We start from the raw sequence: 17,942 nt of genomic DNA on the forward strand, positions 1-17,942 counted from the left end.
CCTAAACTCATATCACATCATATTTCATAAGGAACAACTTGAGCATGTTTAATTTGGGTTCTAAGTTCCATAAGCTTCTATCCTTATCATGGCCGAACCCTAGCAAGCCTTATTCTAGGTTACATATAGCATGAAGGTGTTGAACCTTAAGCCAATATCCTACCCATTTCATGAGGAACATCATAAGCACATTTGGTTCAAGTTCCAAACTTCCTAAACCCATTAACTCAAGGTGGCCGAAACATATTAAGCATGGAAACTAGATTTCTAGTGGCATAAGAGCATGGAAAACACAACTACATTTCATAGCATTTATCACAAGAAACATCATGAGCATATCTAAGTTGGGTTCTAAATTTCCCTAGGCCTTTAGACCAATAGTGGCCGAAACATGTGAGCATGAAAACTAGGTTTCTAGTGGCATAAGAGTATAGAAACCACAACACATTTCATAGCATTTATTACAAGAAACATCATGAGTAAACTTAGTTTAAAATCTAAGCATCCTAGCCCTAAAACTTAGTGTGGCCGAAAGTTACATGTAACTAAATTTCTATGTAACAAGCAACCCTAAGAACATCAAACTAGTTTCATATCACTTCATCAAGAAGGTCATGAGCATCTTAGCCTTGGTTTAAACTTTCCTAGGCCTCAAATCACAACATGGCTGAATCTTCATAAGCATGAAATAGACTTTCAAACCAACATACAATCAAGGCATAACATTTTAGCTTCATATCTTGTCTTAGGAAAAATCATAGCATGCTTAGTTTTAGGTTTAAAGCTCTCCTAGGCCTTTAGTTCTTCCATGGTCGAATATTCATGAGCATAAAAAAAATGGAGTTTAAATCAACATACAAGTAAGAGAAAAAATTAACAACACCATTTTCATAGGGTACATAACACAAGAACAAGGGAGCATGTTTAGTTTGAGTCTTTAGCTTACCTAGTCCTCTTGTTCATGCTTGGCCGAGAGTCTAAGGTTCATGGATCTAAGTTCTAATTAATTATTCTAGCATAGAAACATTAGATTAACCTCCTACATAAGATACATGTCACAAGAAAAATAATAAGCATATCTAGTTTAAAATTTCTTAGACTCTTCCTTTTGTCTTGGCCGAAATTTCCATAAGCAACCCTAGTTTTTTTTTAGCAATCTATCTTCATGGAAAACCATATGAGCTATTGTACCACAGGTGAGGGGAAGCTTACCTAGTGTTCACTTGTTAATCCTTAAGGAAATGGTACCCTTGGTGAAGAGGAAGAAGAGAGCTTCTTCTTTTAGCACTCCTTTTGATTTCTCTTGCTTGGAAGGGTACACCTTGAAGGCTCCTTCTTGTATCTTAGTTTTCTCTTAGGAAGAAGACCTAAACTCGGCTTGTGGTGATGAGGGAGAAGAGCTCTAGTTTCGGCAATGGTGAGGAAGAAGAAAGAAAATGAAATCCTTTTCTTTCTTTCCTTTTTATGCTAAGTGGGTGGAAGAAACAAATATGAATTTTGCTTCCCTTTCTCCTTAATTCATGTATATAATTTTCTAATGAGAATATGTCCTCATTCATCTCCCTTAACTCTTCTCATCCTCAGTCTCTTAATCGCCACGAAAATAGAGAAAAAAAAATAGAAAAGACAACTTGTCTTTTGCTTACTCCTTTTCTTTACCAAGAGGTAAACAAGAGGAAGAAAACTACTTGATTTTCTCTTGTTCCCTCACTTAATTATATCTTCACTTTTAACTATAATACCCATCATTTTCCATTCATATGTTATTCATTATCCTAGTAGTTATCATACATAATTTTATTTCTATCCTTTGTGAGAGGTCCAAGGTTCAAACCTTCACCTCTCTTTTTATTTCTCTTATTTCTTTTTCTTTTGATTCTTCTTACTTTTATGCTCTAAAGCAAATAACACTCATATACTTATCCTATAATTTCGTGGGTGTTACATCCTAAGTAGATCCAAGGTAACTAATCTTGAACCTACTATGAACTAGGCCCGTTTCATAGACTATCGACCTAGGGGCAACTTAGGAGCCCATCCCTTTTACTAGGCCCGTTTCATAGACCATCGACCTAGGGGCACTTATGGAGCCCACCCTTGGTACAAGCCATACAAAAGTAAAATAGCATATCATGTTTCTTATCATATCATACATATCATGTTCTTGTCATATCTTGGCTTATCATGTTCTTGTCTTATCATGAAGAGTGCTCTTGATCCCAACTTAAGGGAAGCATCTCTAGGCTTTTCATCTTACATAAGCCTTTCATAAACATATCATGCCCTTGTCATATCATGTAATATAGCATGTTCTTATCATATCATGAAACATAGCATGTTCTTAGCATATCATGAAACATAGCATGTTCTTAGCATATCATGAAACATAGCATGTTCTTGTCATATCATAGCATAGCATACATAACATAAAGCATAACCTAAGGAATCATAACATGATGGCATGTGAGTAGATAACATAAAGCATATCATAGCATAAAAGTTCATACCATATAATGTAGAATCATTATCATGCATGGTTAGGGTTTTGAACTTCCTACAAACCCTAAAACCTAACTTGTGAGCATGCTTCTTGGGTTTTCAAGTAACATAAAACATGGAAATTAAATACTTGAGTTCTTATAATACTTGACATAGCATGTAAGAGCTTTAGAGACCCTAGTTAGCTTTTAACCTAATCCTTTCTTTTTTTTTTCTCCTTGGCCGAACCCTAGTAGCATGGTTCTCATTTTTTTTCTTCAACATGAAGCATGAAAATCTTAAACTAACATCATATAGTGGGTGACATATAATGAGGATTCATAAACAAGCATAATTGGATTCTAAGACTTCCTCTAATTCCTTTATTCCTTCTTGGCCGAAACCTTATGAGCATGGTTCCATATCTTTAAGCAACATGAAGCATGAAAACTTTAATCTATCATCATGTAGTGAGTTACAAATCATAAAGGGATCATAAAAAGCATAGTTTTCATTTAAACTTTCTCTAACCATCCTCATCTTTTCATGGCCGAAACTTCAAGGAGCAAGGTTCCAAGATTTAAGCAACATCAAACATTAAAACCTTAACCTAACATCATGTAGTGAGTTACAAATCATAAAGGGATCATAAACAAGCATAGTTTTCATTTAAACTTTCTCTAACCATCCTCATCTTTTCATGGCTGAAACCTCAAGGAGAAAGGTTCCAAGATTTAAGCAACATCAAACATTAAAACCTTAACCTAACATCATGTAGTGAGTTACAAATCATAAAGGGATCATAAACAAGCATAGTTTTCATTTAAACTTTCTCTAACCATCCTTATCTTTTCATGGCCGAAACTTCAAGGAGCAAGGTTCCAAGATTTAAGCAACATCATACATTAAAACCTTAACCTAACATCATGTAGTGATTTACAAACCATAAAGGATCATGTACAAGCATGGTTTACATCTTAACTTTCCTAACCTCTTTATTCTTTTTATAGCTGAAACTCAAGAAACAAGGTTCCATCCTAAGTTTTTAAAACATTAAAACGTAGAAGGCTACTTGTACTACAGGTGAGGGGAATACTGTTGGAGTGTATACTTAAAAGTTTAGCTTTTGTACACATTTATTTTGAAATAAAGAATCACATTGGTCAAATGTTTACATTTATTTGTTACAAGTAATTGTTAAATTAATTTATATAGTAGATAACATGAAGTGTGGAGTCACACTTAGAAGATCATATTGTCGGTTCTCTATAAATTATAAACAGTTGCTCACGACTAAGATGGAAAGGAACAAACCATCAGAATAGACGTAGTGTAATTAAGTATTAGTTTATCTTGACTAATAAATTACACTGATACACTTTAAGTGTATTGAGTAAGATCATTTAGGTAAGTTCTTTTTGTACTGACTTAGTAAAAGAACTATACCTTAGTTATTATGGAAGTGTGTACTCTTAATCCTAATATAATAACAAGCATGTATATTTAATATTTATTTCTTTGACTTATCAAAGGGTGAGGTTTAGCTCAATAAATCAATATGCCCGATAAGTTGGGAAATGATATTACTTATAGTAAGTGTTGTTGATTATAGAAGGAATCTGTGTCCTAGTTATCTAGGTTGAGAATGTCCCCAAGAGGAGCTCATAAGGATTGCCATGTTAAACCCTGCAGGTGGACCTAGTCCAACATGACAATAATGTTGAGTGGTACTACTCTTGGAGCTAGATATTAATTAAATGAGTTGTTAGTAACTCACTTAATTAGTGGACATTCGTAATCTTAAACACAGGGAGACTAACACACTCATGATAAGAAGGAGCCCATAATATAATTTGGGATTGGTGCGGTAGTGCGGTAATAACTCTCTAGTGGAATGAGTTATTATCGATGAACTTGAGTTGTGTGTTCGGGGCGAGCACGGGATACTCAAGCTCATCGGAAGGACAAAGCCAATTTTTCCTCTAGGTCCCTGTTGTAGCCTCAATAAAGCCTCAAGTTCATCCAAAGAAAAGTCTATCTTGGTGTTAAAGAAGGGGTCGGTTCATTGCTTGGTGACCAAGCAATGGCCAGCCACATATTCTCTAGAAGTGGTCGGCCCTTGCCTTGGGCAAGGGGGCCGGCCACAATATTTAAATTAGGAAGGTTGTTTTTGAATTTTTAAATTTCCTTAGATATTTACAATTTGTAAAAGAGAGATTTTAAAAATTTATAAAATTTTCCTAATTTAAATTAGGCCACAAGGTTTTAAAAGAGAGTTGTAAAATTTATAAAACTTTATTTTAAAAATAAATATTATTAGAGATGTTTTAAATTTTAAAACTTTCCTTTTAATATCCACATTAGAAAAAAAAAAGAGTTTGTAATATTTTATTAGAAGTTTTCTTCTTTTAAAATTTTATAATTTTTTTTTCTTTCCTTCCCTTTTAATAAGTGGTCGGCCACCTTACTTGGTGCCCAAGCAAGGGGCCGGTCAAATAATTAAACATCAACAAATAGTTGTTTAATTAATAAATCAATCTAGGATTGATTAATTAAAAGGAAGGAAAAAGAAAAAATTAAAAGGAAATAGGAATGAGTCTAATTTTTTATAAAACTCTTTCCATAATTTTCCGTTGAGAAACTAATATAAAAAGGGGGGAAGGGGAGGCCTTGAAAAACATAACAATTGATATTGTGTTGTTGGAGATCATCAAGTGGCCAGCCCCTCTCCCTCTCTTCCCTTTGCTCTCTTTTGCTCCTTTGTGGTGGTGGTGGCTGAATTCTAGAGAAGGAGGAGAAGCTCTCCGGGTGGTGTTCGTCTTGGAGGATCGTCGCCCACACGACGTCCAAGAGGAGACGAGGGATACGGCAGAAGATCTCGAGGTTTTTAGCATACAAGGAAGAGGTATAACTAGTATTTAATTTTCGCATCATACTAGTTAATTTTTCTTTGTATAAATTCCAAATACAAGAGGAATTTGATTCTTATTTTTCGAATTTAATTTCGATGTTGTGTTCTTTTTCTTTTTTCCTTGTGATTTGATTGTTCCTTTTGGTTAACCTAGAGTTATATAAGGAAATTAAATATTAACTTTCCTTAAAAGGCTTTGTCTAGTCGGTGGTGGTTGCTCCCATATCCAAGAAGGCCAAGTGCCTCGCCATGCAGTACTGGAAGCCAATTTTGGAAACTAATATTTAATTGAATTTATAACCTAGGTGATTTGGATCAAACGTGTTAAGTTCCGCAGGAGATCCAAATCTAAACCTAAAGGAACATATAAGTTAAACTTGGAATCAAACGTGTTAAGTTCCGCAGGAGATACAAGTTTAACTTAAAAGAACACATGGCAGCTAAGAAAGGTTCAAATCACGTACAAAATTTTTGTACAGTGGAGCCATTGGGTTTTCCGAGTAGCAACCAACAATTGGTATCAGAGCTAGGGTTTTGCCTCTGTGTATTTGGTATTTGTTTAATTATACACATGTCATACATAATTTAGGCAGGTTAATAGTAGAATGTGCTAACTTTATGGATGTAGGATCCAACTATTATGGCTTATAGTTATTATGTGTGTGATTGGACCCTTGGACATGTCAAGGGCATTTATTATGTGTGTATGATTGTATTATAAAATACAGCAGGAGCTGTATTTAGTTTTATTAGGATTTTATTTTTTGATCTAGATACATGTACATTTCTTTTATGGAATATAGGATTGATGGATGTAAATTTTATTTTATGTTCGATCTAGTTTACATGTACATTCCTTCGAGGAATATAGAATCGAAAAATGTAAAATTCTATTTATGTCGCGGGTCGAATCTTGCAAGGCGTGGAACCTTTTGAGGATCAAAGTGGCGCAGCGGAACAAGGAGCAAGATGGATGTGACAACTAGACCCGGTGGCGGTGACCAAAGATGGCAGCAGCTAGGGATGAAGACACACGGAGGACAACAATAGATAAAAGCCATAATAGTTGAAAATTAGTTTTTCTATTTATTGCTATTATATTGTGCTGTGTGTGAATGTTAGTGTCAAGCATCATCAAAATTCCTCACTTTAAATAACTAAGTGGGAGAGGGATTTGTTTTAGTGAATTCCACGGTCTCCATTACTGGTTTGTAAGTGATGCAAACAAACTTGCGCGTTGGCTCTGAGTGCCTTCCTCCATATTGGATGAGTTTGTTTGCGGATCACTAGACCAAACTTCCATTTTGGATGACTATAGGAAATTAATTAAGAGCGTGTGATCTTCTGTAACGACCACCCTTCTTACTACTACTACTACTCTTTAAGAGTGACCATTACTTATCTACTAACTCTACTTAACCGGTATAATTAAAAATCTCTAGGAAAACCCTACCGAAAAATTTCGGCAGAGTCTCCCCTGTACCGGTGACCAAATCAACAATACAAACGGTGTATACTCAGCCACAGGCGGCTGGAACATATAATCACACGACCACGCAGTATAATAACTCAAATAAAAAGAAGGAACTACTCTAACAGTAGCAAACAACTATATCACTCCAACAATAGGACCCAACTACAAGTGCGGAATAAACTTAATTACAATCTCAACTCATAATAACATTTAAAGAGAACTAGAACATAAACTGAGACTCTAAACAGGTAAATCCTGAACATTTGCTAGCAAACTCTGGATCTCTCCATAGTCCAGTCATCACACACCTTCATCACCACCACCTTGTCGCCTTCCTTGCTAAATCTTTTCCTTTCCTTTATCTGCAGTAGGAGGAAGTGCAGTCTATAAGCATAAAGCTTAGTGAGCGCTATCTACTCACAAAAACTCGATATGCATGTATATAAATAAAAACATGCTAAAACCGAATGCTAACATATAAAACTACTCATGCTCATAAATAGCAAAGGAATCATACTATCTGAAATACTAAACATGTATAGCTAATCATGCTCATAATCCAATGAAGGAATCATACTAACTGAAGTACTAAACATGTATAGCTAATCATGCTCAAAATCCAATGAAGGAATCATACTAACTGAAGTACTAAACATGTATAGCTAATCATGCTCAAAATCCAATAAAGGAAACATAATAAACATGTAAAGCTACTAAACATGTAAAACTACTAAACATGTAAAGCTACTAAACATGTAAAACTACTAAACATGTAAAGCTAAACATGCTGAATAATCTAGTAGCAAGGAAACAAATAAACTACTACTGCATGCTTCAAATAACAAGAAACTAAACTTTCTAATTCTAAACATATTTGAAGCTTGTTTCATTTGTTTCAAAACTTATACTTTAATACTTCAAAATAATAATCAACTTCTCTTGGGCCCGGCATTGTACCACTTTGCGCGCATTCTTAATAAGAATCGAGGTAGCTAATCCCGAAACTACTAAGATACTTCTAGGCCATGTGTCTAGGGGCAACTTGGAGCCCATCCCTTGGATCTTGTGTCCGGTACATGCCCTTTAAAAGTAAAATACTTTCTTTTTAACTATAACTTCTTTATACTTGCCCTTACTTGGCATTTAAGCAAACACCTTGTGTGCGCTTTTGATATTCAATATTCTGAAATTGAAATCAAGTCTAAACCTTAGTCTTTCTTGCTTATAGTTCTTAAAGATAAAAACTCACGCTTATGTAATAGCAAAGAAACTAATAATTTCATGCTTGTTAGAATGCAAGGTACCCAAAACTAAAATACTAATGTTAGGAACTGTTCTTGCTCCTTAAAACAGCAACAATAAATCTTCCCAAACATACTAGCGTTCTAAGCTCATAAAATAAAACCACCCATAAGGAACTAAGGGACTTAAGAACACTGTATGCTTGATTTACAAAGAAATTCATGTTCAACATAAAAACCTAAATCCGGCCAAATAGATTAGAAGGCTGTTCTTGCCCGTGCATAGCAAATGAATTCTAAAACTAAATTTCTGAATAAATCTGCAAATAAGCTAAGGCTAAAGCTACTCAAAAGTGCTAACAATGAAGGTCGTTCATGCTTGTTCAAGTAAGGAAAATGCACCACATATATATACCTATGTTCTGTTCATGCTCAATATGGTAGCAAGGAAAGGAAAACTAATCTACATGCTACTATAGATATATCCATTCATGCCCATTAAAACAAGGAAATACAAATCAAAAAAATGCTAGTTATAAGAGGCTATTCTTAATTAGTAAATCAGTGATGAATTAGATACTGGGATGCTTAAAGGGCCGGCTGTTCATGCCTGTTAAACTACAAAAACTCATAACAGAATTTTCTAACTACAAGACTGTGCATACTTGTTAAACCACAAAAGAATTCTACTACCTTTGCTGATCCTTCCCAGCATCAAATTAATACCGCAACACAGTAACATAAGTAACCAATTCCCAGCAGAATTTAAAGGCAGCTAATCCAGCAAAACCAAAAATAAACCAATCCTAGCAATAAGGAAGAACAAAACGAAAACAAAAATCCAATCTGTATTTGTTTAAGAAAACCAAAAGAATCTAATAGAGGAGGCAAAACTAAACTATATGCTTAAACTAAAAATTCTTTCCTATTCTTTGAGATTCACGGCAAAAAGCACAACACCATAATCCCACAGCATGTTTCAAAACCGAGAAGAACGAGGTCCGAAAACAACTCCTACTGCAGGTGAGAAGCAACTCACCGAGCGTTCTTGGACTTACAACCGAAGAAAAGGGTTGCTAGGATTCGGCGAGACTCGAAATCACAGCACCTTCTACGCGTCCACGGGCTCTCCACGTCGGGGAGATCACGAGGATGAGAAGGATTCTCGGAAAAACCCCTCGCCGGCCGCCGGAGGAAGAACCCTAACCTTGCTGCGTTTCCGCCCGAGACCGTCGCGCGCCGTCGCGAGAGAAAGAAAGGGCGAATAGGGTTTTCGGCGAGAAAGGGAAAACTTAATCCCTTTATAACTAGGTTTTCTATTACTAACTATACCTTAAATATAATCCGTTCTTTCCTTAATTAACAAAACTCGCTGGCACAGTTGGTTGGCTGTGTTTTGCTTAAAGCGCGGCTCGCAGGTTCGAGTCTCGGCTTCAACTATTTTTTCTTCCTATTTATTCTCTATTCACTAACTACTGCTTAAATATTATTCACTCCATATAAGGTTAACAAAACCGTGTATCTCAGCTGGTTGGGTCGTGTCCGGTTGGGTCAGTCCGACCCGAGGTCGTGGGTTCGAATCTCACCTTCAACGTTATTTTTTTAAAACTTCTTTCTTTTTGTAACCCTACTAAACGACCTCCAAAAATTACATAAAAATACTCTAAAAATTCCTAAAAATCTCTAGAATATTTTAAAAGTATTTCCAAATATTTTTATGGACTTTTAGAACTTGAAATAGGGAAAATTGGGTCGTTACAATTCCCCATACCTTATAAAAAGTTCGTCCTCGAACTTAGAATAACTCTGGATATTTCTGTCTCATACTGTCCTCACGCTCACAAGTGACTTCCTCGTGCTTCTGGTTCTGCCAGATGACCTTCACTAGTGGCACTTCTTTGTTTCTTAGTCTCTTGACTGCTCTGTCCACTATCTATGTAGGTCTACTCTCATAACTAAGATCCTCTTGGATCTGCACTGACTGAGGCTCAATCACTTGATTAGGGTCGTGGAGGCACTTCTTTAACATGGAGACATGAAACACATTGTGTATTGCTAACATGTCTTGTGGTAAATCCAGCTTATAAGCTACTTTCCCAATCCTCTCTATGATCAGGTAAGGTTCTTCGTAGCGAGGACTTAATTTGCCCTTCTTGCCAAATCTCATCACTCCCTTTATAGAAGCGACTTTGAGAAAAAACTGAATCCCCTACTTGGAACTCAAGTGGCCTACGGCGTGTGTCAGCATAACTCTTCTGTCTGCTCTGGGCAGTCTCAATTCTCTGTCTGATTTTCTGGATCGCCTGAGTGATCTCATCATTCATCTCAGTCTAAATGTCCAGCTCTACTTCCATTTCTTTTCTTTCACTCGCTTCTTGCCAGCAAATATGTGATCTGCACTTCCTGTCATACAGTGCCTCGTAAGGTGCCATCTTGATAGTGGCCTGATAACTATTGTTGTAGGCAAATTCAGCTAAGCACAGATACTTGCACCCACTCCCCTTGAAATCTAGTGCACAAGCTCTGAGCATATCTTTTAGAATTTGATTTACTCACTCTGTCTGTCCATCAGTCTGAGGATGGAAGGCTGTGCAGAACTTGAGTTTGGTGCCTAGTGCGTTCTGAACACACTCCCAGAAGTGTGAGGTGAAGCGTCCATCTCTATCAGAAACAATAGATTTAGGAACTCCATGAAGTCTGATCACCTCTTGAACATGCAGCTGTGCCAACTGCTCTATAGAGTGGGACACCTTGATGGCTAGAAAATGAGCAGACTTGGTCAATCTGTCCACTACTACCCATATTGCGTCATATCCATTTGTAGTTCTTGGAATGCCTGTTATAAAGTCCATGGATATATCTTCCCACTTCCACTCTGGTATTGGGAGGGGTTGTAGGACTCCTCCTGGTCTCTGGTGTTCTGCTCTGACCCTCTGACATGTCAGGCAGGTACTGACATACTTAGCTACATCTCTTTTGAGTCCAGACCACCAGAACCTCTGTTTCACGTCTTGGTACATCTTGGTAGAACCAGGATGCATGGAGTAGGGTGTACTATGAGCTTCTTCTATAATCTTCTTTCTCAACTCTTCGTCATTAGGGACACAAAGACGGTTCCCCTGGTAGAGGATTCCACTATTTGATACTCGAAACTCTGAATTTTCTTCTTCTTGTATCCCTTGCTTGATCTTTTGGATATCTGGATCTTCACTTTGCTTTCTCTATATATCCTCAAGCAGGGTTGACTCTAAGGTCAATGCAGAGAGTTGCCCATAAATAATTTCGACTCCAAAGTCTGACAACTCTTTCTGCAGTGGCAGGGCTCATGATGACAGAGACATCAGGGATGCACTGGACTTTCTGCTTAGTGCATCTGTCACTTTGTTAGCTTTACCTGGGTGTATTACTTCCTTCCGCTTTCAACTGATGGTTCCCAAAACGCAGGTATATTTTAGGGAACACTGTTGCCCTCTTTAGCTGATCAAATAGATCATCGATTCTGGAAAGAGGGTACTAGTCCTTAACTGTTACTTTGCTCAGCACTCTAAAATCTATGCACATTAGCATAGATCCGTCTTTCTTCTTGACAAACAACACAGGAGCTCCCCAAGGTGAGTGACTAGGGCGGATGAAACCCTTGTCAAGTAGCTCCTGAAATTGTTCTTGTAACTCTTTTAGCTCTGCTAGAGAAATTTGATACAGGGCTTTTGAAATTGGGCTGGCGTCAGGAACCAATTCAATTTCAAATTCCGCTTCTCTGTTGTGAGGTAGTCCAGGTAGCTCTTCTAGAAATACCTTTGGATACTCACAGACTACCCGAACATCTTCCTGCTTGGGTCTTTCTTGTTCTTCTGTACTCCAGTTCTGATTACTTGACTAGGGTCTCTGTTTCCCCACTGTCTTGTCTTCTATCTTGCCTGGCTTATGTTGCGTTTGTTGTGCCTTGTTGCTGTTCAGATAGTGCTCACTAATGCCCTGCTGACCAGCTCTTCACCAATCTATGGTCGGTGAGTTTCAATACTCACATTAGGTGTTATTTCTGGTCTCAGCATTAGGAGCATCAGTCTGACTCGTTCTTTCACTGTACTTACTAACTGTAGGCAAAGGTGAGCTAGCCTGTTAAATCTTTTAACCGCTTCTTCTACTAGTAGGTCACCTTGTCTGAATTCCATAAGCTCCTCATACTGTTTATTGGTGATCCGCTGACGGAAGACTTCTTTGTAAAACTCTGTCTCGAAGTCAACCCGGCTCATCTGGTTGACTGCTCTCTTACTCTTAACTCGCTCCCACCACATACGAGCATCTCCAGATAGGCAGAAAGAGGCACACTTAACCTTCTCAACTTCTGGTCAGTCAAGAAGCTCCATTGTGCTCTCAAATGTCTTGAACCAAGCCTGGGCATCCCAGGGCTCAGTCATGCCTGAGAAGCTTTCTGGTTTTAGCTTCAGCCACTGAATGAAGTATGCTTCTTGTCTTTTAGGTGCTGTGGGGACTTCCAGGGCAACTGATGGAACTTCAGTCACCACTGGGGTCTCCACATTAATGGTTGGGGGAGTGGGAGGAGCTGGCTGCTGATTTGCCATCAGGTTGGCAATCACTTGTTGCTGCTCTACTACTTGTCTCTGGAGTTGGGCAACAACTTCAGAGAGATTGGGCTCAGTTAATCTAAGCTTTTCGTTCTCCTGATCTTGGTTCTCAATACAAATGGTACGGGAACGTTCTCTTCTTGCCATCAAGTCAGGCAGAGGAAAAGAAAACTTAAAATTATCACTATACTTTCTAGATATATCTTACTTATACATGATTCTTGACTTTCAACACCTATGAGTAGGTACTTCTAAACATTGCTCTATCCTTTCTAAACATACATATTTGTATATGAAGAAAGAAAACAGCAAAAACTCTTATCTTACTTAAGCAATTATACACAATCACTCTATACTGCAAATAATAATAAAGGAAAGCAATAAAGAAAGAACTTAAATACTTTTTTACTTGAAGACGGCAAGGATGATGCTGATGTGTGTGTGATGCTGAAGAATGAGAACTGCTCTGATACCAACTGTAACGACCACCCTTCTTACTACTACTACTACTCTTTAAGAGTGACCATTACTTATCTACTAACTCTACTTAACCGGTATAATTAAAAATCTCTAGGAAAACCCTACCGAAAAATTTCGGCAGAGTCTCCCCTGTACCGGTGACCAAATCAACAATACAAACGGTGTATACTCAGCCACAGGCGGCTGGAACATATAATCACACGACCACGCAGTATAATAACTCAAATAAAAAGAAGGAACTACTCTAACAGTAGCAAACAACTATATCACTCCAACAATAGGACCCAACTACAAGTGCGGAATAAACTTAATTACAATCTCAACTCATAATAACATTTAAAGAGAACTAGAACATAAACTGAGACTCTAAACAGGTAAATCCTGAACATTTGCTAGCAAACTCTGGATCTCTCCATAGTCCAGTCATCACACACCTTCATCACCACCACCTTGTCGCCTTCCTTGCTAAATCTTTTCCTTTCCTTTATCTGCAGTAGGAGGAAGTGCAGTCTATAAGCATAAAGCTTAGTGAGCGCTATCTACTCACAAAAACTCGATATGCATGTATATAAATAAAAACATGCTAAAACCGAATGCTAACATATAAAACTACTCATGCTCATAAATAGCAAAGGAATCATACTATCTGAAATACTAAACATGTATAGCTAATCATGCTCATAATCCAATGAAGGAATCATACTAACTGAAGTACTAAACATGTATAGCTAATCATGCTCAAAATCCAATGAAGGAATCATACTAACTGAAGTACTAAACATGTATAGCTAATCATGCTCAAAATCCAATAAAGGAAACATAATAAACATGTAAAGCTACTAAACATGTAAAACTACTAAACATGTAAAGCTACTAAACATGTAAAACTACTAAACATGTAAAGCTAAACATGCTGAATAATCTAGTAGCAAGGAAACAAATAAACTACTACTGCATGCTTCAAATAACAAGAAACTAAACTTTCTAATTCTAAACATATTTGAAGCTTGTTTCATTTGTTTCAAAACTTATACTTTAATACTTCAAAATAATAATCAACTTCTCTTGGGCCCGGCATTGTACCACTTTGCGCGCATTCTTAATAAGAATCGAGGTAGCTAATCCCGAAACTACTAAGATACTTCTAGGTCATGTGTCTAGGGGCAACTTGGAGCCCATCCCTTGGATCTTGTGTCCGGTACATGCCCTTTAAAAGTAAAATACTTTCTTTTTAACTATAACTTCTTTATACTTGCCCTTACTTGGCATTTAAGCAAACACCTTGTGTGCGCTTTTGATATTCAATATTCTGAAATTGAAATCAAGTCTAAACCTTAGTCTTTCTTGCTTATAGTTCTTAAAGATAAAAACTCATGCTTATGTAATAGCAAAGAAACTAATAATTTCATGCTTGTTAGAATGCAAGGTACCCAAAACTAAAATACTAATGTTAGGAACTGTTCTTGCTCCTTAAAACAGCAACAATAAATCTTCCCAAACATACTAGCGTTCTAAGCTCATAAAATAAAACCACCCATAAGGAACTAAGGGACTTAAGAACACTGTATGCTTGATTTACAAAGAAATTCATGTTCAACATAAAAACCTAAATCCGGCCAAATAGATTAGAAGGCTGTTCTTGCCCGTGCATAGCAAATGAATTCTAAAACTAAATTTCTGAATAAATCTGCAAATAAGCTAAGGCTAAAGCTACTCAAAAGTGCTAACAATGAAGGTCGTTCATGCTTGTTCAAGTAAGGAAAATGCACCACATATATATACCTATGTTCTGTTCATGCTCAATATGGTAGCAAGGAAAGGAAAACTAATCTGCATGCTACTATAGATATATCCATTCATGCCCATTAAAACAAGGAAATACAAATCAAAAAAAATGCTAGTTATAAGAGGCTATTCTTAATTAGTAAATCAGTGATGAATTAGATACTGGGATGCTTAAAGGGCCGGCTGTTCATGCCTGTTAAACTACAAAAACTCATAACAGAATTTTCTAACTACAAGACTGTGCATACTTGTTAAACCACAAAAGAATTCTACTACCTTTGCTGATCCTTCCCAGCATCAAATTAATACCGCAACACATGAACATAAGTAACCAATTCCCAGCAGAATTTAAAAGGCAGCTAATCCAGCAAACGCAAAAATAAACCAATCCTAGCAATAAGGAAGAACAAAACGAAAACAGAAATCCAATCTGTATTTGTTTAAGAAAACCAAAAGAATCTAATAGAGGAGGCAAAACTAAACTATATGCTTAAACTAAAAATTCTTTCCTATTCTTTGAGATTCACGGCAAAAAGCACAACACCATAATCCCACAGCATGTTTCAAAACCGAGAAGAACGAGGTCCGAAAACAACTCCTACTGCAGGTGAGAAGCAACTCACCGAGCGTTCTTGGACTTACAACCGAAGAAAAGGGTTGCTAGGATTCGGCGAGACTCGAAATCACAGCACCTTCTACGCGTCCACGGGCTCTCCACGTCGGGGAGATCACGAGGATGAGAAGGATTCTCGGAAAAACCCCTCGCCGGCCGCCGGAGGAAGAACCCTAACCTTGCTGCGTTTCCGCCCGAGACCGTCGCGCGCCGTCGCGAGAGAAAGAAAGGGCGAATAGGGTTTTCGGCGAGAAAGGGAAAACTTAATCCCTTTATAACTAGGTTTTCTATTACTAACTATACCTTAAATATAATCCGTTCTTTCCTTAATTAACAAAACTCGCTGGCACAGTTGGTTGGTCTGTTTTTAACCGAACAGGTTCGAGTCTCGGCTTCAACTATTTTTTCTTCCTATTTATTCTCTATTCACTAACTAATGCTTAAATATTATTCACTCCATATAAGGTTAACAAAACCGTGTATCTCAGCTGGTTGGGTCGTGTCCGGTTGGGTCAGTCCGACCCGAGGTCGTGGGTTCGAATCTCACCTTCAACGTTATTTTTTTAAAACTTCTTTCTTTTTGTAACCCTACTAAACGACCTCCAAAAATTACATAAAAATATTCTAAAAATTCCTAAAAATCTCTAGAATATTTTAAAAGTATTTCCAAATATTTTTATGGACTTTTAGAACTTGAAATAGGGAAAATTGGGTCGTTACATCTTCCCCATCGGAAGGGGCACAATCTTATTAATGGACTTAGTGTCAAGCAATGGTATACACTTAGGTACGTCTAATAGTATCCTCCCCATCGGAGTCACTGCTATTATTTGTGTGACCGATGGAAATCAACTATTAATTTTATTTTTCAAAAAGTTAGGTTGGCAAGATAATAAAATTAATGGGATATACTCTCCTTTTACAAATGTTGAATTTGTATACGTCCACACTATCGTGGCATACAAAATTCATGGTGTTTCAAGGTGTTGGTTAATTTAAAATATTATTGTTTGAGGAATCAATATTATTCTAAATTTAGAGTTCTGACCAAAATTTATTTTGTGATTCTTAGGATGACTTTCAACCCACTGACCATTATTCTAAAAGAAAACAGACTTACTTGTCCCAACTATATAGATTGGAAAAGAAACCTGGACATTGTTTTAACTGCTAAGGGCTATAAGTTTGTACTGTCAGAGGAATGCCTAGAAACACCTAGCAATGATTCTACCCCAGAGGAGATTCAGTATCATAGTAAATGGGTAAAAGCTGATGAGATGGCGCGGTGTTACATCTTGGCTTCGATGTCAAATGTATTGCAACATCAGCATCAGGACTTACTAACAGCCTATGATATAATGAACAATCTCAAGGAACTCTTCGGACATCATAATCGGGCTGCTAGGCAAGAGGCAATGAGAAAACTGATGACAGCCACCATGACTGAGGGGACTCCCGTGAGGGATCATATTCTCAAGATGACGGCTTACTTAAACGAAATACAAGTTCTTGGAGGGGAAATTGATGGGGAAACCCAGGTCGATATCATCCTCCAAACGCTGCCCAGAAGTTTTGAGCATTTTCGCCTGAACTATAATATGAATAAAAGGATGTATTCATTGGCGGAACTTCTGACAGAACTTCAGGCAGCCGAAGCGTTGTTTCATCAACATTCTCAAATTCACTATGCTGAAAATGGTTCTACTTCTACGCCGAAAGGCAAGAAAAAGAAGAAACAAAATGGATCAGTAAAGAAGGTGAATAAACCTCAAGGTGCAGGACAAAAAGCTGGAATAAAGAAGCCGAAGGGTAAGTGCTTTATTTGCAAGCAGACTGGACATTGGAAGGCGGACTGTCCTCATAGGAAACAGAACAATAAAGGTATATCTCATACTCTAGTAGTTGAAACATGTTTAGCAGTGTTATCTACCAGCACCTGGTGTGTAGATACGGGAGCCACTGATCATGTCTGCAATTCTTTGCAGGGGTTCCAAGAAATCCGGTGACTATTTGATAGAGAGATAACTGTCTACATGGGCAATGCTACTAAGGTGGCGGCTGTTGCTGTGGAAGACGTCTACTTATCATTTGATAGGAATAGGAATTGGTTTTAAGGAATTGTCTTTATGTACCCAGTTTTAGAAAGAATTTAATTTCAGTTTCTAAACTATATTTGGATGGATATTCAGTTTCCTTTAGTAGCAATGTGGTTATAAAGAGAAATAAAGTGATTATCTGTTCTGGTGCATTGGTTGGCAATTTATATACGTTAAATTTAATTTCTCCCACAAAGCAAAATATGGAAATTAATAACAAAATATGGAAATTAATAACACATCTTCTAACTCTAATAAGAGAAAAGAACCTTCGGAAA

General features: G+C 37.2%; 2 long non-coding RNA genes across 2 annotated transcripts; both read right to left on the bottom strand.

Annotated features, from left to right (window-relative positions):
- Nucleotides 1-6,999: 6,999 nt before the first annotated feature.
- On the bottom strand, nucleotides 7,000-9,373 carry LOC121990090. The gene is made up of 2 exons (XR_006114444.1): nucleotides 9,144-9,373; nucleotides 7,000-7,225 (listed from the first exon to the last, which is right to left on the bottom strand). It is a non-coding gene; the product is annotated as an uncharacterized LOC121990090 (long non-coding RNA).
- Nucleotides 9,374-13,432: 4,059 nt separating this feature from the next.
- On the bottom strand, nucleotides 13,433-15,808 carry LOC121990091. The gene is made up of 2 exons (XR_006114445.1): nucleotides 15,579-15,808; nucleotides 13,433-13,658 (listed from the first exon to the last, which is right to left on the bottom strand). It is a non-coding gene; the product is annotated as an uncharacterized LOC121990091 (long non-coding RNA).
- Between the last annotated feature and the right edge of the window lie 2,134 nt (nucleotides 15,809-17,942).

Source organism: Zingiber officinale, chromosome 6B (assembly GCF_018446385.1).
Source record: "Zingiber officinale cultivar Zhangliang chromosome 6B, Zo_v1.1, whole genome shotgun sequence".
NCBI classification, from domain to species: Eukaryota; Viridiplantae; Streptophyta; class Magnoliopsida; order Zingiberales; family Zingiberaceae; genus Zingiber; species Zingiber officinale.